Source organism: Podarcis bocagei (assembly GCF_964188305.1).
Source record: "Podarcis bocagei genome assembly, chromosome: 17".
NCBI lineage: Eukaryota > Metazoa > Chordata > Lepidosauria > Squamata > Lacertidae > Podarcis > Podarcis bocagei.
Window position 1 is genome coordinate 26,575,673 of NC_138143.1, and position 26,678 is coordinate 26,602,350.

The 26,678-nt window shown below is 42.6% G+C and overlaps 1 protein-coding gene and 1 long non-coding RNA gene across 4 annotated transcripts in view; one reads left to right on the forward strand and one right to left on the reverse strand.

The window, feature by feature from the left end:
* The window catches only part of LINGO2 (leucine rich repeat and Ig domain containing 2), a 539,936-nt gene that overhangs the window by 5,606 nt on the left and 507,652 nt on the right, over positions 1 to 26,678 (forward strand). The window lies entirely within an intron of this gene.
* LOC308577022 lies at positions 16,503 to 22,582 on the reverse strand. 2 transcript variants are annotated; one of them, XR_014003349.1, is made up of 3 exons: positions 22,364 to 22,582; positions 19,996 to 20,090; positions 16,503 to 19,250 (listed from the first exon to the last, which is right to left on the reverse strand). It is a non-coding gene; the product is annotated as an uncharacterized lncRNA (long non-coding RNA). The 2 variants fall into 2 exon arrangements; XR_014003350.1 differs by having other exon boundaries at positions 16,504 to 19,213.

Consider the following 26,678-nt stretch of genomic DNA (forward strand, 5'->3'; position numbering starts at 1 on the left):
TCAGTCACTCACTGAACAAGGTTATATTGATGGTTTGTGGAATTGGGGCATGTGAGAAGAACTTGAATGGTCTTGAAATAGTTGAGAAATCAAGCTAGGAGAGGTTGGGTATCCAAATATAGACCTTCCAGTTCACTTCCTACAGTCCTAATACAGGTTTGCATACATACATGCATGCATACATACATATATACATTTAAACAACTACCAGACTTTTAGAAGACATCTGAAGGCAGCCCTGTTTAGGGAAGCTTTTAATGTTTAGTAGACTATTGTATTTTAATATTCTGTTGGAAGCCGCCCAGAGTGGCTGGGGAAACCCAGCCAGATGGGCGGGGTATAAATAAATTATTATTATTATTATTATTATTATTATTATTATTATTATTATTATTATTATTAACCTTTACAAATGGTAGTACTTTAGTTGCTGATCAGGTCCATCCCTGGAGAGGTCTCAGGAGCTTTTCGTAATGAAGTTGCACACTTTCCTTTGAGCCATTGCTTCAGAATGAACTTTGGTTAGATGTGACGTTGGTAACTTACTTTTCTGCACCCTGTTGACTAGGATTCCTTATTCACATGAAGTCTCTTCTTAATGCTTCACATATGGGCATATTTTACAGATCAAATGGATTTAATCTTATATATTTCTCAGTGTGCTTATCAGTTTAACTTCTGTTCTACATCATGGGCATAAATTAAGAGGTTGTTCTCTCTCTCTCTCTCTCTCTCTCTCTCTCTCTCTCTCTCTCTCTCTCACACACACACACACACACACACACACTCTTGTAATATGTATTTCTTCAATTAATGCTTTTACACTGAGTCATTGACATTCTGTGGTTTCTTCTCTTACACCAAGCTGAGAATCAGCCATGCTGAGGTTGATGGACTTCAGACCAGCAAATGCATTCCTTCCCATTCTATCAACTGAAACATTTCTATGTTCATACCTTTTAAATCTGCAAGTACTGGTTTAAGAGAGAAAACAATGCTTTGTGCAAATGGAAGATACAATTAAAACCCCTTCTGGGTTAGATCCATTTACACTTCTTTGAAGAGTTGGTCTGATGGGTGGTGTAAAATGAATTTAATTGGGTTTGTTATTCAACCTATTCTTCCCCCATAAAGAACAAAAACACCCCCCTGCTTTTCTAGATATGATGTTTTCTAAGGAAGAATGCTTTCTGTCTATCAGATAACAATCTATAACTTGATGGTGATGAGAAGTATTAAATGATCATCTGTATTGCAAAGTTTCCTCATTTATTCTGTTTTCTTGTGGTGCATAACCACCATGGCTTCCCACGAATTAACACATAAAGAGTAGATGCACAGAGTGAATCATAACCCACTTCTCCCTCCCTCCTCCAAACTTAACTAGCTTAGTTCCAGCTTGATTTGTGGATTTCTGCCATGCAAATGGAAACTGTTCTTGGCATGTTTGAGTGACATTTCAGTGACCCACTTTCTGTTGGAAGGAGGCAAGCCAAGTGTTTTGTTTTCTTCCTGGTATTCTTCCCTCCCCCTCCTTTCCACAGAAAACAGCCATAAAATAATACCTGTGATGATTATTTGCAATCAAACTTCTCAGAGGTATGTGTCTGATGAGAAGCTAATCTTGAATTCACTTTGAACCTTGAATCTGATGTCTGTCTGCTTTGCTGAGGAATTTCATTTTTTAATTAATGGACTCCAGGCTATTTCATTGTAATGCTTGCGTGTAAAATTTTTGCTGGGAAAGGGCAATTCTGTGTTGGCCCTTGGCTTAGAGTAGGGTTTACCAGAGTAGTGCTCTTTCTGTTAAAATAAGTTCATATGAATATGTGTGTTAAGAGTATCAATAACAATAAATGTAATGTGATTATTTGACATGGGATCGGTTATGAAGCGTCTCTTCCATAAACAAAAATAAGAGAGCCAGTTCAGGCCCCTGATATAGGAAGGTGGGAAGATAACTTCTGAGATTCCATTTTGAGGATAAAATTGCTTGCATCCAGTGGGACCTTGACTCCACTGTTATAGCAAATGAATCTCGAGAGGTGTCTAGTCATGTTATGTTGGATGTGTTTCAGTTAGTAAGGCTCGATGATGTAGAAAAGGTGCTTGGATTGGTCAGGGTGACCACTTGTGCCCTGGACCCTTGCCCATCTTGGCTGATAAAAACTATCAGGGAGGGGACAGCTGGCTGGACCAGGGAGGTGATTTACTGCCTTTCTGTGAGAAGTAGTGGTCCCTGCCTGCTTGAAGAAACTCTCCCGATTCAGAAAATCTAAGTAATTACCAGATAGTTGCCAGTCTCACCTTCTTGGGCAAGGTTCTTGGGCAGGTGATCACGGCCCAGATCCAGGCATTCTTGGAGGAAACTGTTTTGCCCAGTTTGGGCACAGAAACTGCTTTGGTTGCCCTGCTTTTGTCTCTGGAAATATGTTTTTGCTGATTCTGCTGAACCTCTCAACAGCTTTTGGTATCCTTCTGGAGCTGTCCAAGTTAGGTGGTACTGATTTGCAATGCTTCCAGTCCTACTTGGATGGTCATTTCCAAGGGGTGATGCTTGGGCAGTGCTCTTTGGCCCTGTGGAGCTTTCAGTATGGGGTTCCTCAGGGTTTCATTTTATCCCCCATGCTGTTTAACATCTACAAGAAACTGCTGAGTGGGGTCACCCAAAGTTTTGGAGTATGTTGTTAGCAATATGTTGATGGCACACAATTATACATCTCTTTTACATGTGCAGGTGAAGGGTTTTTGGGAAATGATATATTATGAATTGAAAAGGATGTTTAAACTGACAACCCCTACAAAACCCAAAACCTTTTTTTTTACTAGGAATAATGGGAACAGATGTCCCAAGAAAGCTGACTAATATATTTATGCGACAACAGCAGCTAGAACTTTATATGCACAGAAGTCGAAAGGAGGAGGATTACCAACCAAGGATGAATGGCTTATAAAACTGATAGACTATGTAGAAGTTGCAAAATTGACTGCTAAACTAAGAGGACATAATGACAAACTTTTTAAGGAAGAATGGAAGCAATTGATGGGTTATGGAGGGGTGGGAAATGAAGAAGTTGTGTATGTATATGATGATAAGTGACTTAATAAAAAGTCCTCTGCGTATTTAGTTGAAAATTAAGTTCCAATGGGCTTGGAGGTCCTTCCTTCTGAGTAAAAGTGGTTAAGCTAAGGCTGCTATTTCCAAGCAATGACTGTTGGGGAGTGAGCTCTGTTCTATACAGGAGTAGCTAATACGGTGTCCTCCATATTGATGATGTTGGACTCAACCTGTGTCATCATTGACCATTGCCTGTACTAGCTGGGGCTCATACCAATTATAGTCTCACAACATTCTCGAGAGCACTACCTTGGCTATCTCCGAAACCTATTTTGCTGTTCTGTTTCGTAAAATTAATTGCAAGTTGAAAGAATGTTTGAGTCCAATACTATTTCATAGACTTCTGTTAGCAGTCTAGAGTGGAATTGAGTTTTCTCTGTCAAACTGAATGTGACTGGAATCTGTTTCAGTACTTGATGCTGCCATATCTTCTAAACAGGGACTTGTGTGATTTTTCTCTGAACTTCCACATTTCTTTAATAATGGAGATGTGTATAAGATACAGTGCTATGATTTAATTTTTAGAAGTACAGGCAGAATGCTTATGACGGTTGTGTCTAGGGCTTTTGTCCAGAGGCTCCTGATTACTTATGATGTGTTTGTAGAGAAATGCAGAATGTCTGTCAGCCAAACTTATAAGTACAATTGGAGGCTAATTCTTTCCTTACCAACTGGGGATATAGTCGTGAAACAGCCTAATCAGATGAATTTTCCTTTGCCTAACAAATGTGCCAGCATTATGGAAGCGTAACAGTGACAAACTGAGTTTCTTTTTATTTATTCATCAAATATATACCTCAACCTTCCTCCAAGGAGCTCAGGGTGAAAAATGGAGGCATTCCCATTTTATTTATTGAATTTGTACAACGCCCTTCATTCATAGGTCTCAGAGTGGCTCACAGCAACAAAACACAAGATTTAAAACATAAAATACATAATGAAAACAGGGTGGGGGGAACCACTTCAAAGTAAATTGAGTGTGAGTGACTAGCCCAAGCTGAGCTGGTGAGCTGTCGATCTGAGTGAGAATTTGACTCCATGGCTTGTCTTTAACTTGCATTTGTTGCTTTTTTAAAAACGTTCCAGGAGAATTTAGATCAGTGGGATGATTGCTTGAATTATCTAGAACAGTCTGTTGAGTGGGCAATGTGATATGGTTCATCTGGAAGTTCCGGCTTTGGAAAAACATATCCTAAGGAAATATTCAGTTTCAATAACATTTATGGAGTTTTCTCTACAGGGTCCTGTAAATCTCTAAAACGATGCTCATCTTCTGTGGAAAGCTGAATAGGTGAGAGAACTTACAAGGTTGTAAGTCATATTCAGGAACATACGAGCCAACTCTTAGGGGCTGAGGGGTCTTTGGCCTCCCTCCAAAAGTATTTCAGGTGGCTGGGGGCCCTCAAAGTTGATGGACATTGCCATTCATATGGTGTGTGCGCACCGTGTCATGTGATTGATTATGCAGGGTGGGGCTTACTTCGCCCCCCAATATTAGGATTAACTTAGGACCTTTATTTTCAGTGGGTCTGTTCCAAGTAAACCTTAGTTGAATGCAATCCATGTACATTTGTTGGATAAAAGGCACAGCCTTTATGCTGGAGCCTAAGGCTCGACCTGTTCAGACTGTGCATACCCCTATCTCTCCTGTAATCTTATAACCAGGCTTTTGGTGAAGAAGCCCAAACTAATGGGATTTTGCCTATACCATTTACCCAGTTCTCCTCCTGGTACCATAACAAACTTTTTAGATCCCAATTGAGAATCATCCTCTTCACATTTTTTGCAATTGGATTTTTATGGGGTGAAGTTTAAATGCAAGAATGTTGTTGTTATATGACCACTGTTTGGTATGAAAATGGGCCAGTGATCCATTGCATGGCCTAATCATCAAGGTTAAAGGGGGTTGCAGTCCAGAACCATCGCTCTGCCACCCATGAGCTGTGCAGTCTTCAGAACTTTAAAGACCTTGACTTGAATGGCAATGATAGTGAGAGATGATGGGGCCAGAGAAGGCATGATTTTGGTCATTTCCTGTTATGTTTTTCCCATTCTTCTCACTGCAGGTTTCTCCTTTTTTTGGCTCATGTGCTCTAAGCAGATTCTAACTTTCCCTTCCCTATACCACTGCATTGCGCGCTGAGACAGAGATCCCAGCCGTTGGAATGAAGAAGAAAAGTTGCCCAGGATAAGTGTTATTATAAAAGGTCATAAGATGGCTTAGCCATTTTACCACTCTTGCCTTTTAAAGTGAATTCTCCCATTTTTTTTAACCAGCATGTGGGAGTAAAGGAGTCTTGGGCCATTAGATTCCTTGCACTCCTGCAGTATATTTCAGGAAGTAAACATCTGCCGAATTCTGGGAGAAATTGTTTAATAGAGTTATGAGTTTTCAAAAGCCCTCTGGAGAGAAATATAAATATGTGTCCAGTCCCCAGCTACTCTCTTTTGTAGCTGGGCGTATGATCTAGCTCCGAAATGTGTTACTCATATTTATGTGGCCCAGGGAAGAAATCCATGTTGTTGCTTCGAGCGTTATAGGCTGTGCGCAAAGACAATGAGTTATCATTATTATTCAAGTTGTATTTCTAATATATTATTTATATTGTTGCCCAACAAGAACTAACTTCTTTGCAGCTGCATGAGAAGTAATCTTAATAGATAGTGGATTTGGCAGGGGAGGGGAGAGAGAAATGGAAACCCTTGTACATACTGTAGAAGGGACAGAGCACACAGTGAGTCCTTCTGCGTGTTTCAATACATTCTTGTATTTCCATAGTTCTTCTCTTATCTGGGACATCTTGATCAGGGGAAAAATATTGGTACATCCCTTAGTCCAGGCTTCCTCAACCTCGGCCCTCCAGATGTTTTTGACCTACAACTCCCATGATCCCTAGCTAGCGGGACCAGTGGTCAGGGATGCTGGGAATTGTAGTCTCAAAACATCTGGAGGGTCGAGGTTGAGGAAGCCTGCCTTAGTCTGTAGTCATCATGTCAGAGCACTGGTAAGGGAAAGGGTTGAGGCAATGGGTCCCCCTTTGCTTCTCTCTGCTTTCTTATGCCCCCTCCTTTTTCAACATGTTAGCCGAAAATGTCTCCTATTTACCTCAATGGTTCCTTGGGAATTTTTCTTTGAGTCTCAACCAATTCTGTCTGCCATCTGGGAGCATATTCCAAACCTTTAGTCATGCTGCACACAGTGTTCGAAATTAGCCAGGAGCCAGGCGCCTTTTGCACCTGGCTATTGGTCACTTGCCAGCAAGTAAAGATGGCACCTAACATCTCCACCATCTGGAGGTGCATGTCCCTGTCAGAAATAGCTGAAACAGCCACACACTTCTCAAGTCTGAAACGGTTGTGGTTCTGTCACTTCCAACTTCATCGAAGATTCCAGCATCCTAAAACTCATAAGGTTAATTTCTAGGTGACAGCAATTGAAACCAGTGGGAATTTCAGTGTAGTGGCATCCCAAATGGTTAAGAGAAGGAGTCGTCTTTGAATGCTTGTCCATCTGGCAAAGAAATAAAACCTTTTTTCTGTGAAAAAAGTAAGGCTGAATGATCAGATCTGGATGGAATATTGTTAGACTGAGTCCTCAGCAATTATTTCACTAGTAGAAATAGCCCATTGTATTTCACTTCACAGGGGGGAAAACACAAAGGACTCTTCCATGATGCAAATCAAAATTACCTCCCTGTGTATTCACATTGTATATTATAAATATCATGCTGGTTTTTATAAAAGCGACTTTTTTCTCCTAGCAATTGAGATACTCTCTGTTACATAAATCAGTTGATATCTGCAAGACCTATATTTTCCAAAGCTGCTTTAAAAATAAAATAAAATCTGTTTGTCTTTGTTCTCTGCTGGATGTAAGCACAAAGCATCAATGTTATTTCCAGCCCTACTTTTTTCCAGGAATCTTGTGATGGAGGCAGGAGTATAACTTCAGTAAAAGAAAATATTTATTGATGCTACTCTGAGAATTATATCACCAACCTAGACTTTATTCTCCCTTTCCTCCACTCCCTCCCCCCCCCCCGCCCGGCCTTTATTTTAATAAGAACCACAAATTGAAATGTTATGGCACACATTGTACTTTTATTGCTTTCTTTACTGAGCAAGTGAATTGGCACATTTCATTATGCTATAATATAATCTGCTTATCGTTTTCAAAAAAATTTAGCAGGAATTTCTCTGCAAACCTACCTCAGCAAAGCCTTTTAAGGCATCCAGAATTTGCCTTTCAGGGTTTGGTCTGCTCATGAATCCCAGTGCTCCAGGAAAGCTGTTGCATGACCTTTCAAAGTATGAAAACTTTTTCAAAAATAGTGACATGTTTTGAGGTGGTTTAATACATTTGTAGCATGTTCCACTGTGTGCTTTTTCATCGGTGATTAAAATGGAGGATATGTAACAATGATGGCTTTAAGACAATGGTTTTCTGGGCGAATGCTTGGTTCCCTTTGAAGCTTATCAGGAATCCTCGAAGAGAAGATTTATAATGCTGGCCAAGTCCTCCTGAATACATCATGCTTGTGGCAATAGAATTTCTCTCTGCAAGATGAGTGCTTGATGTTCTAGAGGAAGACCTCAGGCCTAGGCCAAATCTCCCCAGGTCACACTCCTCTTTGGATGTGCTCTGTACTATCAAGTATACTTGACAGTCCTGGAGCATCTCTGTGAAAAGTAATAAAGTCTATTGATTGCCTCAGTATCACCCTCTGACTGCATTGCTGGAATATGAAGGAAGAGGCACTTCCATTGCTCCACCCACTTTCTCCTCTGACTCCACCAACCTCAGAAGGTTGCCTCTGTTGCCCTCAGATTGAAAAATGTTCCCCAGCTCTGTTCTAGAGCATTATCTCCATTCATGGTGGGCAATAGTGACTGGTCTTAAGACTGGTAACAGAGCGTGGCGTTGTTAACACATCTCTGTCATGTAAGAGAGGCATCTCTGCATTGAAGGTTTGTTGGTACCTTCATAAAACTTTGGTATTAATATTATTGGTATTAATACTCAGGAAGCTATCTCTGGAGGCACTCTTTATAGCACAATTTGAGATCAAGTATTTCATATCGCAAATATATTTTCCCCATATTAAAAAGTCCTTGAAAATGTCATTGTAGTGTCCTAACGAAAGGTCAATCAACATGTGTTCATGGAGTGCTAAGAATTTGACATCACTGGAGTTCAGTCTTATTGCTTGTTTGCTTGTTTGTTTCATTCATTTTTCTTTGAAGGAGCTCAAGGTGGTATATATGGTTCTCCTCCCCATTTCTTTCTCACAACAACCCTGTGAGGTAGGTTAGGCTGAGAGACAGTGACAACCCCCAAGGTCACCCAGTGAGCTTCATGGTTGAGTCAGGATTTGAACTCTGGTCTCCAAGGTCATAGTCCAACATCCCTGGGATGAGACATCATTTCTAGCCTCAACATATTCTTGTCCTTTCTGACATTGTTTCTACAATTTGTATTTTAAGGTCTGCAGCGCTCTCAAATTACAGTTCTCCCACCTTTCCCCCCAGTTCTTTCCTCATACAATTCTGACAGTTCTATTAGCAGCATGGTTTTAATTTGAGAAGCATTTTTCTTTTTCTTTGTGGAGGGCTGGTTTGACCATGGGATATGGTTAGAAAAATGTGAGTTTCCATGCACCCTGCTTTCACTGTCATCAGCAGGACAGCTTGTTCCTCATGCTATGAAAACAATGTTGAAGCAATCTAACACTTTACCAAGGATAGGTAAAGCAACCTGGCATCGGGCGTTTAATGACTCTCTAATAAGGCAAATGTCTAACATGGGCAGTTAGCACTAATGACTTCCCTAGCACACAGTGTTTCAAGAACCTTGTCCTACTCCCAGACATTAATTCCTTGCTTCCGTGCATCATTCAGAAGTCGTACAACCACAATTCAGAAAGGAGGAGGAAGACGGAAAGAATGAGGAATGGGAGTGTGGTCACTTAAAGCAGACTGGCGGCTCTCAAAACACAATTTCTTGGTAACCACAAGGGGCATTAGCTAGGGAATGTGCAAGGAATGCCATCCTAAAGTACGCACATTATTGTCTGATTCCAGCCCAGCGTGGGTTGGCTTTTTAGCTGAGTAGTTTCCATAATACCTCTAGGGAACACACTTCCACTTGCTAATACCTGCTCCTCACCCCACATATCTATCAGACATATCAGACATATCCTGGAGTCTCACTGTTATCTTCTGCGGACAATGCATGGGCCTTACTTTTGTGGCTGTGCATTCCAGGGATGATCAGTGATGGTGAACAATGGTTTTTCAGGCAAGAATGTTTATCATTGTGAAGGTCCTCAAACAAAACGTTTTCCCCAGGCCATCATCTGAGGCTAGGACATTCCAGTTCAGTGGTTGTTTTTAATAGATAATAATAATAATAATAAATTTTATTTATATCCCGCCCTCCCCAGCCGAAGCCGGGCTCAGGGCGGCTAACAACAATAAAACAGTACAAAAGTACAACATAAACAACATTCTAAAATCATTCATTATAAAAATTAATTAATTCAAGCCACTAGCAACCATTGGGCCAGAGCTCTGCGAAGATTGCCGAGGGAGGGGGTCAGGCTGTGCCCTGGCCAAAGGCCTGGTGGAACAGCTCTGTCTTGCAGGCCCTGCGGAAAGATGTCAAGTCCCGCAAGGCCCTGGTCTCTTGTGACAGAGCGTTCCACCAGATCGGAGCCACAGCCGAAAAAGCCCTGGCTCTAGTTGAGGCCAGCCTAACTTCTCTGTGGCCTGGGACCTTCAAGATGTTTTTATTTGAAGACCGTAGGTTTCTCTGTGGGGCATACCAGGAGAGGCGGTCCCGCAGGTACGAGGGTCCTAGGCCATATAGGGCTTTAAAGGTTAAAACCAGCACCTTAAACCTGATCCTGTACTCCACCGGGAGCCAGTGCAGCTGGTATAGCACCGGGTGAATGTGATCTCGCAGCGAAGACCTCGTAAGGAGTCTCGCTGCAGCATTCTGCACCCGCTGGAGTTTCTGGGTCAGTCTCAAGGGCAGCCCCACGTAGAGCGAGTTACAATAATCCAGTCAGGAGGTGACCGTCGCGTGGATCACAGTGGCTAGGTCAGGGCGAGAGAGGTAAGGAGCCAACTGCTTAGCTTGGCGGAGATGGAAAAATGCCGCCTTTGTTATAGCTGCAATCTGCGCCTCCATGGAAAAGGAGGTGTCGAAGATTACACCCAAACTCTTAACGGACGGTGCTGGCACTAATTGCGCCCCCGCAAGAGATGGGAGTTGCCCCCCCAATCCCATATCGCCCCGTCCCAGCCACAGGACCTCTGTCTTCGAAGGATTTAGCTTCAACCGGCTCCCACGTAACCATCCAGCCACAGCTTCCAAACATCTGGTCAGTGTGTCTGGGGCCGAGTCAGGATGGCCATCCATCAACAGATAGAGTTGGGTGTCATCGGCATACTGATGACAACCCAGCCCAAAACTCCGAACAAGCTGGGCGAGGGGGCGCATAAAGATGTTGAAAAGCATCGGGGAGAGTATCGCACCCTGAGGTACTCCACACACCAAGGAGTGGCGCGATGACAATTCCCCCCCAAGCGCCACCCTCTGTCCCCGACCAGAGAGAAACGAGCGCAGCCATTGAAGGACTGTGCCCTGGATCCCCACGTCGGCAAGGCGGCGGTCCAGAAGTTCGTGATCGACCATGTCGAAAGCTGCTGATAGATCTAGAAGAATCAGCAGCCCCGACCCGCCTCGATCCAGCTGTCTACGAAGGTCATCTGTTAGGGCGACCAGAGCCATCTCGGTCCCATGACCAGCGCGGAAGCCAGACTGGAATGGATCCAAAGCCGAAGTTTCATCCAGAAACCCACCAAGCTGTTCAGCAACCGCTCTCTCAATCACCTTACCCAGGAACGGAAGATTCGAAACCGGGCGGTAATTGGATAGATCTAAAGGATCTAATGATGTTTTCTTTAAGAGCGGGCGCACCACTGCCTCCTTCAGTTCCCCTGGGAATGTCCCCGTGCCAAGGGACAAATTGATGATATCCCCCAGGAGGGCCCGCACCTCGTCTGGACACGCTCTAATCAGCCAAGACGGGCACGGGTCGAGAGGACAGGTGGTGGGCTTTCCAGCTCGGAGGAGTCTGTCCACATCGGCTGGGGATATCTGGTCGAAGTGGTCCAATACTGGACCCGAGGACAGTCGAGGGGCCTCCAGTTCCTTTATTGTATCCAAATTGGCAGGGAGGTCATGGCGGAGCGACAAGACCTTCTCCGCAAAAAAGCTCGCAAATGCCTCACAGCCGTGTGTCAATTTGTTATTTAAATTTGGCTGTCCCTCAAGGGACGTTAAAGACCTGATTATACTAAATAATTGCGCTGGGCGAGAGCTAGCGGATGCAATGGAGGCCGAGAAGTATGACTTCTTAGCAGCCTTCACCGCCATCTCGTAGGTTTTCATAAAAGCCCTATAAGATGTTCTTGAGGCTCCGTCACGGGCACCCCGCCATACTCGCTCTAGCCGTCTGAGGTCCCGCTTCATTTTCCGGAGCTCCTCGGTAAACCAGGGAGCCCGGTTTCTGCGGGGTCGCAGAGGGCGCTTAGGTGCGATCTCATCGATGGCTGCCAGGAGCTGGGCATTCCAGCCCTCAACAAGCTCAGTCAATGAGTCGCCAGGGGGAGCAAGGTCCCGCAAGGCTTGGCGGAATCTCTCAGGGTCCATCAGCCTCTGCGGGCGAGCCCAAATTGGCTCGCCACCTAAGCAGGGTGGGGGTGGAAAGTCAATCCTGGCTTTCAGAGCGTAGTGATCAGACCATGGCACCTTAATCGAAGGAGACATGATCACATCTATACCGACGCCAAAGATCAAATCCAGCGTGTGGCCTGCTTGATGTGTGGGGCCCGAAACAAACTGGGAGAGCCCTAGTGTCGCCATGGAAGACACCAGGTCCAGAGCCTGTGAGGAGGGAGTGGCATCAGCATGGATGTTGAAGTCCCCCAATACCAATAGGTTAGGGAACTCCAAGGCCCAGCCGGCCACCGCCTCCAATAGGCCTGACAGGGTGGCTGCTGGTGCGCTAGGTGGCCGGTACACCAGCCAGACAGCCAAGCTCTCCTCGGAGTCCCACACTAGGCCAACACATTCGATGCCGGGGATCGATGGCGATGGTAGAGCCCTGAAAGGACAATCTTCCCGGATTAATAATGCCACCCCTCCCCCCCGGCCCACAGTCCGTGACTGGTGGAGGACAGAGAAACCCGGGGGCGCCATCTCTCGTAAGGTAACTGTTGCCCCTTCGCGCACCCAGGTCTCCGTCACACAAGCCAGGTCGACCCCCTGCGAGATAAAGAAATCTCGCAGGGTGGCGGTTTTATTGCCTATAGACCTGGCATTGCACAGCACCAGTGACGGAGGTGAGTAATCCTTGCTCACCCTACCCTCGTCCCTCGGGATGGGGCGCAGATTGGAAAGGGTACGAGCGTATCCATAGTTATAAGAGACAATGTAACAGCATTGCTTTTTCCTGGTGGATCTATGCTGTCATAGAGGCCCTTTTTTGGGGGGGGGGTCCTGGAATATAGGTCTGCATGGCTATTCTTCTCTTTTCCTTTGTTTCACCTTCTCCTGGATTTATGAAGATGCTGAGCACTGAAGGCTGAGCTGCCATTTTGCATTATAAAAAAAATGTGTAAATGGGATGATTCAAAAGTGAATGGGAGTTAAATTTGCTTTGATTTCACCCCCCCCCCCAATTGCGTGTGCTAATATCAACTGTTTCATAAGATAAATCACTCATTCCTCCGGGGAAATAGCATAGTTCTCACAGACAGCAACTAATGGCCAGGACCTGAAGTTGCCATTGCACTGACTGGTAAGCGAGGGCTGAGGAACCTGTGGCCCTCCAGATGTTCTTGGACTCCAACTTCCATCAGCCCTGAGCAGCATGGGTAATGGTTAGTGATGGTGGGAGATGTAGTCCAATCTGAGGTGGGGAGACACCAGTTTTTTGCTGACCTGTGCTGCTCCACAACCTCCAGCAGCAATAAAACTGGGACCCATGCCTTGTATGAGTGGAAATGTGTTCTGTTTATGGAAGAGAACCTTTTAGATCCAATAGTTTTATGTTTTCTTATTTTATTTTATTTTTAAAAAATACTGGCTTTGGTCAGCTTTCATGGGTAAATGTACAGTGGTACCTCAGGTTAAGAACTTAATTCATTCTGGAGGTCCGTTCTTAACCTGAAACTGTTCTTAACCTGAGGTACCACTTTAGCTAATGGGGCCTCCCGCTGTCACTGCACAATTTCTGTTCTCATCCTGAAGCAAAGTTCTTAAGCTGAGGTACTATTTCTGGGTTAGTGGAGTCTGTCACCTGAAGCGTCTGTAACCCGAGGTACCATTGTATTGAGAGAATCTGTCCTAGGAAAAGAAGAACTTTAATCTTCAGGATAATTTGAAGTTCATCTCTTAGTATCCACACTGCTATTCATATATTTTGACAATTTGCAGATAAAATATGGATTATAACTTCCTTTAAGTAACAGCGGCAGACGTAGGCATCTGATGATATAAAAAGGAATCTGCAGGGGTTTTTTTTAAAAGATTAAAAATTGTGAGAGGTGAGGCTGGATCCTTACTTTGGTTGGCAGAGAAAGTAGACAGCATGTAAGCTATTAAAGTTATGCCAGTGACATATCTGGTGTTGTGCAGAAGACCCTCTTGAAAAATTATCCAGTTTTCCCAACAAGCAAACACCCTCCAGGGAGCCTCAGCCAATCACAGGCTTCTATTGTACCATTCTTACATGTGTTTTCAAACACTGTTTGTCACATTCACACTTTACATTTACAGTTGTGCATTTAAAACATCCGAGGTGGCTCCATGGGTCTGTCTGTGTGACTCTTGGCTTTTTATCTTATTTGCATTGAAAGGCATAATGTTTGCAACCATATTGCAGGACTGACTGACGAATACACTGCAGCCTTGAAAGCAACTCAGGTCCCCATTTAAGGGTTCTGTTTCTTCATGCAGTGTGAATCTTATTTGCTATGAAGCTGTTCCTTAATGTAAGTATGTCAGGGTTTGTGCAGCTGGTGAACAAAGTGTGTGTCACGATCCCATCTGACATAGGCCTCTTCTGAGGAAAAGGCTTGGGGCACTGTGGAGAACCTTGCCCCAACTAAAGCCTTGCCCCCCGTTTCCATTTTTCGGAAGAGTGGCAAGGCATGAGTCTGCCTTGCCACACTTCTGAAACTGAGCCATTAAGTAATTTGCTTCGCTTGAATTTAGCCATCTGCATACCTTCCAACATTTCTCTGATGAAAATCAGGACATCCTATAATCAACACCACCACCACTACCATAATCTCTGGGCGTCTTCTAACATATATAAAAACATAATGGAACATGAAACATTATAAAACTTCTGTATACAGGGCTGCCCTCAGATGTCTTTGAAAGGTTGTATAGTTACTTATCTCCTTGGCTCGGGGGTTGCATAACTACACACCCACCAACATATCTCTGATGAAAATAGGGACATCCTATGGAAAAGTGGGACATTGTGGGATCAAATTGTGGGACTGCTTCTGTAAATCCGGGACTGTCCCTGGAAAATAGGGACACTCTGAGAACTCTGTATACTGGTACCTCAGGTTAAGAACTTAATTTGTTCTGGACGTCCGTTCTTAACCTGAAACCGTTCTTAATTTGAGGTACCACTTTAGCTAATGGGGCTTCCTGCTGCTGCCGTGCCGCCGGAGCACAATTTCTGTTCTCATCCTGAAGCAAAGTTCTTAACCCGAGGCACTATTTCTGGGTTAGTGGAGTCTGTAACCTGAAGCCTCTGTAATCTCAATCCTCTGTAACCCGAGGTACCACTGTATATGGTCGTGGCAAAAAATGTATGTGTCTGGCTGGCGCTTCTCACCCATTTCCCTGCTCATAAAAATTAAGAACTACGTTTATGCTTGTGTTTCCTAAATGTAGTGAGGGAACCTTCCATTAGTTTGATAACTTCTGATAAGGTTGTCCCAGAGTGGTGCAGCTATAGATTTAGCTATGCAGAGTAGTTCTGTAACTTCATATTTTTTATTTTATTTTTTCAAAAGCAGATGCTATACCTGTTGCCTTGCTCTGGGAGGGGGGAAAACCAACTACAGCTGACCTTAGCAGACTGGGTCAGCATATACTGCATTCTTGTTGAATTGTCTGTTGGTTCACAGGCTCCTGGCTAATGAATCTTCAAGTGTCACTCAAGATCAGTTAGAGTGCAGTCAATGCTCCTTTTTTGTCCCTTCTAGTCATCTTTTCTTTTTAATAAACCAACATTAAATTACTCACAATGGACAAGTGTGGCAGCTGGCAGTGTCACAGAGGGACAGCAGAGCATATTGCTCAGAGGGCAGACTTGCAAAAAGCTAGGAGGCAGCTATTCCAAGCTTAGGTCTGGCAAATACTCAAGAATCACATGTAAATTTGGGGCACAGGAAGAAACAGAGAAATAATGCTTTGGGGGTATGAACCCGGGCATTTAGCACTCCTGAATTTTCAAGCTTATAGAGTAATGCCTTGACTGTGATTTGAAGGGGAGAAGGAGAAAAATATGTGCCAGTAATAAATGAGTGGAGGGATTCGATTTTACATTTTTATCTCTCCACAGACCATGAGTTAATGCTAAGACATGTGTTACAGTCAGCTTTCTGACAACTGATGCTGTTGCATAATAGTTATTGCAAATGCATTTGAAGGCGATATGAATATGATCACCAACTTCTTCTATAGAGACAGTATTTTAATTCTTGAATTAATTTTTAATTAACAAATCTTGTACCATCTGAAGCTTCTTTTATTTGAGGGTATAAATGTGTTGAGGCAAAAGCCTCTTCCTTTCAAAACTTCATGCACAGCCCACAAAAAGGATCCTAGAGGGAGGGGTTTTTTTGGACCATATCTCAGGGGGAAGAGGAAAATTTGCAGACGCCATTGCGGATGAAGGACTTCCTTGGACAAGGCTGGGCTTTGTGGGGTGTCTATTTTAAAAACTTAAGTTTCACCACCACCACTAGTAGCTGCCATGTGTCTCCTCTTCTCTCCCCCCACCCATGTCTCATTAGGAGTCTCATTAGGAATGACATATGTCAGGATACTGTCTTTCAAGAGGCATTGCTGGAGCAAGGGGAAATTGTCAGTCCCTGCTGACTAATGTGAAATAAATTGGCTAAGGAAGGAAAGGTTCCTCTGAACTCAAAGCACCCACCCACAGTGGGGAACCTTCTAGAAGAGGCCATTTTGATGACTCATGAAGCAGCTGCATGCAGAGACAGGGTCATTGGCTCTAACTAAATTGGTTTCTTTTTGTCCAGTAGCACCTTAGAGACCAACTATGTTTGTTCTGAGTACAGTGGTACCTCAGGTTACAGACGCTTCAGGTTACAGACTCCACTATCCCAGAAATAGTACCTCGGGTTAAGAACTTTGCTTCAGGATGAGAACAGAAATTGTGCGGTGGCAGCGCAGCGGCAGCGGGAGGCCCCATTAGCTAAAGTGGTGCTTCAGGTTAAGAACAGTTTCAGGTTAAGAACGGACCTCCAGAACGAATTAAGTTCTTAACCCGAGGTACCACTGTACCCAGAACAAACTTAGTTGGTCTCTAAGGTGCTATACTGGATATTTTTTTTCTATTTATTTTGACTGCGTCAGATCAACACGGCTACCTACCTGAATCCATTGGTTTCTGACACTGAGGAAGAGCAATTTCTTGGTGGTGAAATCCAAGCTTTGCACACAGAGTTTGCCAGGTTCAGTCCCCAGGAATGCCAAGCATAGCAATGAAAATGCTCTCATTTGAAACCCAGTTGGTAATTTTAAGGTAGACAGGCAAAAATGCTGACCCCAAAGAAGGCGGATTCCCATGTTTCTTCCTAACTTTGACCAAATCGGAACCAGTGTCTTCCTGAGAGAGAATTGACATCTTCTCCACAGTGAGCGTTTCCTCAATCTCGCAGATGTCAAACTTGCTTGACCCACTTATATGTCAGCAACCTTCCTCCTGATTTTTTCTTATTCAATACACACTTTCACTTAATAGATTACATTTGAATAGCAAACAACTTCATATTTTATGTGTCATCTTAAATATTCATAGCAGCCTGTTGTCTCGGGGTAAATACCATATTTTTTCCTTAGTGATAGCACTTTTAGAAATGAAATCTGCACAGGCCTGTCTTGCAAAAACAAAAAACAAAACAAAACCACGGTTCTGGTGTCCCAGATGGTGATAAATTTAATTTTAAACAAGATGACTGCAGGGTAGAAACAGAGTTAAGGGTTGCTTGTGTCTAGCAATCACAATTCATATTTATAGGCTGTGTCAAGTGCAGGAATTGTAGTGCTGTTGTTGTTTTTAAGGAAAGGGCTATTGCCCCTGCTTTCCTTGGTTTTGATTATTCCAAGAACAAGTATTGGGAAACTAATCCAGTTTATGAGGAGGCTTCTTTTAAGGTGTCGGAGATGGTAAAATAAAGGATTGGGGTTTGACTAAAAAAGGTTCACTCGGTGTGTTTGAGTCAGTAGGGGCATTCATGAAGATGAGAGAGAGGGCTTGCCCATACATCCACTTGTCCCAAGCCTAGGAAGCACAAGTCTGAGTGGTTTTCCAATTGACCTTTGCACTATCTAGGTAGGGGTCTGAGTGGGTTTCCCCTTCCTCTGCTGCTTTCTTAGGGAAAAATCTGCTTTTTAGCTCCAAATCAGAGCACATGTCAATCTGTGGATAAATGTGAATAAGCCCAGAGAGAGCACTTGGAGGGATAAAACTTCAGTTTGATGCTAGCTTGTAAACAACCCAGATCCTGTGCTTGGCATCAGAGGCCCTTCTCTATGTCCCCCATCCCAGAGAGGTTTGGAGGGTGGCAACAAGAGAACTGGCCTTTTCAGTGGTGGCTCCTCAGTTGTAGAATGCTGTCTTCAGAAAAGCTCATCTGAGGTGCCAGGCAAAAACATTCCTCTTTACAGAGGCCTATGGCTATTAAATAATCTATGGCCTGTGAAAGTATGGGGACTGTTATTATGATCACTTTACTATTAGGCTGTCTGTCAGTATGTTTTTTAATTATGTTTTTATGACTGAAGTTCTGTGATGTGTTTTTGATGTCGTACACCACCCTGGGACCTTTTGATAAAGGATGGTATATAAATTGAATAAATAGTAATGATAATATTAGACGACTGCAGTTCTACTCACCATAGCTCATCACTGATCCCAGGGCTTCTCTTTGCATTGCAAGGGAGAGAGTTTCTCTTCTAAAGCCCTTGCACTTTGCAGAAAGTTTCAGGGTGTGTTGGGCTCTTGTTGCATTTGCAGAGACGTTTGTCTAAGGCGATAGGAAGTTGTAGGAGTCCCACCTCTCCCCAACCTGTCCAAACGTTTGTGCAAGTCAAAAATCCCCCTCAGAAATCAACCAACCAACCAACCAACCAACCAACCAATATTTATTGCAGTCAAAGACCAGACAGCAAAGTTAACAACATTTGCCACATGTGCACGATGAAGAAGTGGATGCAATTAAAAATTCCCTATAAACTTACATTAAAAATAACCCTCCTTCAGCTAAAATCTGTATTCCCGAGATTAAAATCAGTACTCATTTGCCGGTCATCACTGTCACCACAGCCTGCCTTGTTCTCATTGCAGAATTTTGCAACAGGCCTGAAGATATCCAGATCTTTACCCCCTCAGAAAAAAATGTGGAGCCTTCTTCATTTGCCAGAGAGTACAATGTTTCCTGTGTGTAACACTTTAGAGAAGGGAAGCAGCAGGAGGAGAAAGTCTTGTACTGTTTCTTGCCATCACCATACTGCATTGCAAATGAAGGGAATCCCTGTTTCTCCCCAAATGCTGAAGTTGGTAGCAAGGACAAATGCATACTATCTGGCTGGCCAAGCTGATGTTTGTGGACCATTGGAAACATGGCATTGAGTGCAAATGTTCAGGGCATCCCAAAAAGTAGGATGCTTCAGGAAAGGCTGTTGTGCATCCTGCTCTTCCTCCAAGTACCCCATAAGTTAGCCGTCACATGGAATCCTTGCAACAACACCTGGGAAGGAATGTGGACAACTGCACTGATGGAAAAACTGGCACAAAGGGGGAAAGACAGGAACAATTTTTTAAAAAGACAAAAGAAAAAAGCTTCAAGTGACATGGGATCTCTTTATTACAGTGGTACCTTGGTTCTCAAATACCTTGGAACCCAAACACTGCAAACCCAGAAGTAAGTGTTCTGGTTTGCAAACTTTTTTCGGAAGCCAATCATGCTCCGTTTTGAGTGTGACACTTCCGTTTTGAATGTTACGCTGAGGTCTGTCTGTTTTTGCTATTTATTTTGCATTTTTGTGGCTCTTTTTTTGTATATGTGACTGTGTGGAACCCAGTTCAGCTACTAATTGATTGATTGATTGATTGATTGATTGATTGATTTGATTGTGTGACTACAGTGCATTGTTTATTGCTTTCATTTTATGGATCAATGTTCTTGTTAGATAGTTAAATTCATGTTAAATTGCTGTTTTAGGAATTGTTTTTAAAAGTCTGGAACAGATTAATCCATTTTGCATTACTTTCTATGGGAAAGGGCGCCTTGGTTTTGGAACGCTTTGGTTTTGGAAGGGACTTCTGGAACAGATTAAGTTTGAGAACCAAGGTACCACTGTAATTGTACCACTGTACAAAAGGAGCATAGCTTGTAACCACTAGCCACACATGGTCTTCTGTGGAATGACTGTGTAAGGTGACACTACAAACGAAACAGGAGAATTCTGCTCATAAGTAAAGAACAAGAGATATTTTTCAGGACAGCAGAAATTCAACCAATGCTCTCACCTATATATTGCTTACGTGTTTATGATGTTATACTTTGTTTTTGCAAAAAAAGCCAACCATATAAAGTTTGTTGTTGTTGCTTTTAAAAAAGCTCCCTCCCTTGTGAAAAAGAGTGGCAAATTGTAAATTATTTAGTGCATTATTGCAGATTTACCACCATGTGGGAGGTGCCATCTTGGGTTTCCTGCCTCGGGCACCAAAATGTTTCAGACCGCCTCTGCCTCAGAGACTTATTTGTGACATTCTCTCAATGCTTGCAAAAAAAATCAATGTGCTTCTAATCCCTCACTGCCATTATTTCTCTCCCCCACCCCCAGCCACTTCTTTCTATTTGAAAATATGTCCCTTACCAAAGGGCAAACTGCAGCATTCTTTAGATTTATTTATTTTTCCAGTCTGAAGCCTCTTCCCCTTGCTTTTAACACCTACATGCACTGCATGGTATTTGGGAAAATATCTCTCTCCTCTTAGCATCAACAAAAAAAACCCTTCTGGTAGGCAAGAAAAGCCATTGAAAAATGCAAGTTCCAAGCTGCTCAGCACTGTTTGTCACAGAGAGAGAGAGAGAGAGAGAGAGAGAGAAACTCTCGCTCTCTCTGTCTCTGTCTAGTGTCTTGTCCCTTTCAAAGGGTCTCATATATTTCCCCCTTTCATAATAGTTTTCAGAAAGCTCCTGTTGTTTAAAAAGAGCGTTTTTCCTTGTTACCAATGTACATGCCATGCAATTCTGAGGAGGAAAACCCTTCAATTAAACAAGCTTTGCAAATAGGTGTTATGGATTATGTGTTCTTAGCTAGCCGGTAGGAGGCGATGAAGTTTATTTTCCAGTACTTTCTGTACTCTTCCATTAGTGCTTTTAAAATATGAATGAAATTAAACTTCAGGGTTTTTTTTTTGTTTTTTGTTATTGCTTCCTGAATGGAGACACGAGCACAATTTTGCTGTATATGCAGGGCATGATTATGTAGGAGAGGCTTGAAATGCCAGTAAAGAGGTATTTTCATGTTGGTGCTCTTCTAGCGGTATTTGTTTTTAGCCTTGTTATGATGTAGCTCTTTTAATATTCAGTACATTTAAGAGCTCAGAGTTAAGAGCTGGGGGTGGGAAATGATGCTATATATGGAATAAAGAACAAGAGCAGCAAGCCGTATTTTTCAGTTACAAACTGCTGCAAGCCCAGAATGTTGATTATTTATTTCCTTCTCTATCTCAGCTTTCCTTTGGATTCATATTTGCAGGTCCAAGCACAGTGGGTTAGTGATTCAGGTGGTGATTTTATAAAGGCAGAAATTACTACAAGACCGTAATCTGGGCTTGAAATAGGCCACAACTTTCTTGATTACAGATGTGTTAGGCTTTGGCATAGGCACTGGGTGAATCAACCACCCCTCCTGCTGATTGTTTACTCTTTCAGGGTCGATCCTGGGTTCAGGAATCTCCCCATGACACAGATAAAATGAAGTGGTCCCGCCTGAGTGCCAGTAGGGTGTTCTTTTTTTAAAAAAAGATATTTATTCAAGTTTCAGCATATTACAAAAATAAGAGAAAAAAAGTAAAAGAAAAGGGGGAAAAAACAAAAATGAAAATACAAAGTAAAAACAGTTAAAAACAAATCAATCTTTCTATATCTTATCTTTCATTTGCTTGTTTCCCCGACCTCCTCACACCTCCCTTTTTTGTATTCCAGTTCAAATTAGTTAATTCAGCAAATCCTTTCCCTCTTTGGTTTTATCTTAATCTTTTATCTTAATATATTATAACTTTAGATTATCACCTGTTAACAATCCATTTTTACATATTCCTTTATAACATTGCTGCTAAAAACCCCTTAACTTCATTCCAACATCATTCTAACATTCATTAATTTTACAGTATTTCTGTAGATAGTCTTTAAATTTCTTCCAATCTTCTTCCACTGACTCTTCTCCCTGGTCTCAGATTCTGCCAGTCATTTCCGCCAGTTCCATATAGTCCATCACCTTCATCTGCCATTCTTCCAGAGTGGGTAAATCTTGTGTCTTCCAATACTTTGCAATAAGTATTCTTGCTGCTGTTGTAGCATACATAAAGAAAGTTCTATCCTTCTTTAACACCAGTTGGCCAACCATGCCCAGGAGAAAGGCCTCTGGTTTCTTCAGAAAGGTATATTTAAATAGCCAGTAGGGTGTTCTATGGCCTGGACTACTAGACAGAACTCTCCCTCTGGACCCCTTTACTGGATTCCCCTGAATTTTGATCCTGATCTGAGGGTGGACAGGGCTCCCCCCCCCACGACCTCTGTACAAACTATTGATCCAACCTTAGTTGAGCCTGGCACCAAAGTTTTACATCACTCAGACCTTAACAGTTTCTTATGAACGGTTGCTACTTTCACCTCAGTGGTATCCTCTTTGTTCCTTACAGAGAGCTCCTGTACAGGTTTCTCCCTATTAATATTTAGGGCTCTTCCTCTGTCTGTTTCACTTCAGACAGATCACACAGACACAACACTGTCCTCAGCAGTATCCTGAGAAGTCTCTCTCAGCAGCCATTCTGCCACACAGAGAAAGGGAGAACAGAGAGCAGTTAGAAAACAACAGCTACTGGAATAACAGTCACAACAGAATGGAATTCTTCTCTCATGTGACTCACAGTCAGCTAATCACATGAGAGATACTGCCAGAGGGGGGAAATTCCACATTAAAAGTACACAGTAATTTAACATAAGTAAGCATTCCCATTTCAGGAAATTAAATCGTTATCCTTAACAGTTTATGGATCTTGGGTGGCAGACACTAAATTTCAGAATTATCTGAATGAAACTTGCTTAACACCTTCAAGTTGCCGAAGGAGGTTCTCCCACAAATCAGAAATAAGTTTTCTTTCACATGAAGGGAATCATCATGTGGCGAAAGGGAAAATATTAGAAACTTTACAATGATAAATTAAACAGGGCTGTTACCAGCTTTTGGTTCTTGCTGAAAACACAAACTGCTGTGATCACTGGCCTCATTTTATTGCCTCAGTTGGCTTTGATAGCCACTGGGACCATGAACAATTGAAAATATGCCACTTCCTAGATCTGATTACTTCAGACTTTGTGAGGCCCACTGAAATTCCATCTCAAACATAAGACACATGACTTCTTTTCTACAGCTTGTATTCAAACACATGAAAGCAATTGTGTCTATCAAGGCCAAATATATTTATGCAAATAGGATGGCTTCCTGCCCAGCTAAAACGATGTTTACCAGCATGAAAGGGATGACTGCGTACACAGGGTGGCTTCCTGAGAAGCATGACCTTAGCAGCCTTTGTGCTCTTCCAAGAATGACCAGCTCTCCCGAGAAATTAAAGCATGTTTACCAGACTCCCTTACAAAATGGCACAGGGCTTTCAATTGTACACTCAGGCTGGGATTCAAAGGGTGCAAGTGGCTTGTGGTAACATATTGACCCTGTGAAGCTGAGAGATGACTGGCCCAGGAACTTTATGGCCTGGCCATAGGTCTTCCCTGTCTTAACTCAAGAACTTTTAACCACTGAGCTGAAAAGACTGGTACCGTGTTTAAGAATGCTATATTTTCAGCGTTTGTGAACTGGCAATTCTTTTTTTTAAAAAAATTATTAGGTAATTCAACAAAACATATTATCTTAAAACATATCATCCTTAATCCCCCCCCCATTTCCTCCCTCCCCCTCCCTCCCATAAAACAACCCACCCCCTGGCTTCCCTCAGTTCCACTCTCTGGTTTCTCTATAAATGCTATTCTCTGCATGTTACAGAATTGTATAAGTCCTTAATTTATCTAACTGATTATTATCAATAAAAAGTTTGTGAGTGTTTATTCAAAGCCTGCCAAGGAGTCCAATTCACTTTGTTGCATCTTTAGATATTTTGTAAAAGGTTCCCATTCCTCTTTAAAGTCACAGTTATCATTGTCCCGTAGTTTATGTGTCAATTTTGCCAGTTCTGCATAGTGCATCAGTTTCTCTTGCCATAATTCTTTAGTCGGGATTTCCTCAGTTTTCCATCCTTGTGCTATTAAGACTCTCGCTGCTGTTGTGGCATACATGAAGATATTTTTCAACTTCTTTGGCATGTCTTTTCCTACAATCCATAACAGAAATGCTTCAGGTTTTTTAACAAATGTTAGATGGAACATTTTCTTCAATTCATTGTATATAATTTCCCACAACTGGCAATTCAAGAAAAGCAGTTCAGACTTATCCGTATCTGCAATGCAGTGAATTGGCAAGGCACTTATCCATATGGTTAATAGTATGTATCTTCAACCTTTCCAGACCCAGGACCCACTTCCAACCCAAACATGCATTTGGGGACCCATTTCTTAATCATTTACCATGTATTTGCCTGGTGGTAGCACTCTTGCTGCAACCCACCTTGGATCAGACTGTGGTGCCTTAGTGGTTCTGCACCCACCAGTAGAAGACCAGTGGTCGGAAAGGCAAAAGGAGGGCCAGCTGGTATTGATGAGTAAATGGCCTCGGCCCAGTATACCTGAAGGAGCATCTCCACCCCCATCATTCAGCTCACTGAGGTCCAGCTCCGAGGGCCTTCTGGCAGTTCTCTCCCTGCGAGAAGTGAGGCTACAGGGAAGCAGGCAGAGGGCATTCTCGGTAGTGGTGCTCTCCCATCAGATGTCAAGGAAATAAACAACTATCTGACTTGTAGAAGACATCTGAAGGCAACCCTGTTTAGGGAAATTTTTAATGTTTAATGTTTTATTGTGTTTTTAATATTCTGTTGAGAGCTTACCAGAATGGCTAGGGAAACCCAGCCAGATGGGTGGGGTATAAATGATAAATTGTTGTTGTTGTTGTTGTTGTTTAGGTAAAGAAAGTGCCTGACTTTCAAAACGAGTACTTGAGTTTTCGGAAGGAGGACACTAATACCTGCTTAATAGTTTCAAACTGTTACAGTAGTCCAACGTGTGTTCATCAGCACCGTGGACAGCACAGAGCCCCAGTGATTCCACAACTCTGCTGTTCTCTTTAATGCAAGGTTTAAATAGCTGTTATTCCAATGCAAACATGGAAGAATGTAAAAACGTCTACTTGCCGTATTTAAGAGAAAGCAGTATCTTGCTCCTCAATTCAAATGTAGGTGGTACCTGTACAGTCTTTCCTGGGGTCTTGGAATATACCTTCATAAGATGCATGATCATCTACTTATAGTTTGCTTGCTTTTGGAAGTTTTACTATTACCCAGCCATACTGATGGGAAATGGAAGGATCTTTAGCTGGATAGCAGGGCTAGCCCTTAACTCCACTGTCATTTTTTGGTTAAATACTTCAAGTACAATTGTGCAGGCATGAATATCCAGCATGGAAGTGTTACATAACCAAAATCCCATTCCCAAATGTGTGCGAAAAATGGACAAATACTTCAGTCAACATGGTATCATAACTTTTGGCATACAACATAGTGTTGCATTTTAAGAGGCTACGGTAAAGTCCTTGCTTTTGCCTGTTATAAGAACACTGTTGCCATTTCAAAGGACTTTCTGACTTTCGTGCAAAAGAATCCTGTAATATTTAGGGATTTTGTTTTAGGGCTAGATTCAACTAAGTAGGTGAGCTAGTGAGAACCAGCACAATAAGCTCTGTTAGTGCAATGTTGCTTTCCTCCTCCTATCCCTTTGTGTTCTGAGAGTCAGTGTGGTGTAGTGGTTAAGAGCGATAGACTTGTAATCTGGGGTTCGCATCTCCATTCCTCCACATGAGGCTGCTGGGTGACCTTGGGCTAGTCACACTTCTCTGAAGTCTCTCAGCCCCACTCACCTCACAGAGTGTTTGTTGTGGGGGAGGAAGGGAAAGGAGAATGTTAGCCGCTTTAAGACTCCTTTGGGTAGTGATAAAGCGGGATATCAAATCCAAACTCTTCTTTTACTTCTTCTGTGACCTCAGATCAGCTTTGTGGGGGGTCTGCAGAACCTTAAGGAATTGTAAAATGGCTCAGACGTGCATGGGTATATTATTTATTCATTTTTAGGCTTTGCTTGCTTTTTGATCATCTGGTTTTTAAAAGTGGTTCGTAATAGTTTTGAAATATGTTTTTTATGACCCTATGCCCCAAAACCTCGGCTCTAACTATGAAAGATTGTTGTTCTACATAACAGATACATCCGCAGGATCTTAAAAGTTACCACTCGGCTCACTATTTTGTAAAGCAAGAACAAACTGCATACCATTTTGCTTCATGTGGGTGTAGAGGTGGGGAAATGAAGAAGTTGAGCATACAAACCTTACTGTTTCTCCACCATCATCTCTGCAGGCACAAAAGAATTGTCGGTCTCGGTAACCAACCACGCATATGTTAAAAAGGGCTTGCTATGACTTCTGTTTATGCTACCCTTTGATATTTTTGTCCTTGAGAAAGATTTCATTTTGGCATGATGCAAGTACTACTTATTGCTTAAAACATGGCTTTTCGGAAGTCCTGACCTTAAGGTATCCAGAAACTTTTCAAGTAGGAATGAAAAAAAGACTTGATTTATGCAGTCACCCACTGTGTTTCAGGTCATTAGTCAACATCTTCGTATTTTAGCTGAATTGGAAATGAGAGTTAGATAAGAATGCCAGCTAGAATCTATGGTTGCTAGCGGTGCCACTGTGATAATATATTGCTTCTACACTGTTAGTCTTCTTTCCCCTTTTCCTTTTTTGCCCGAAGCAAGTAAA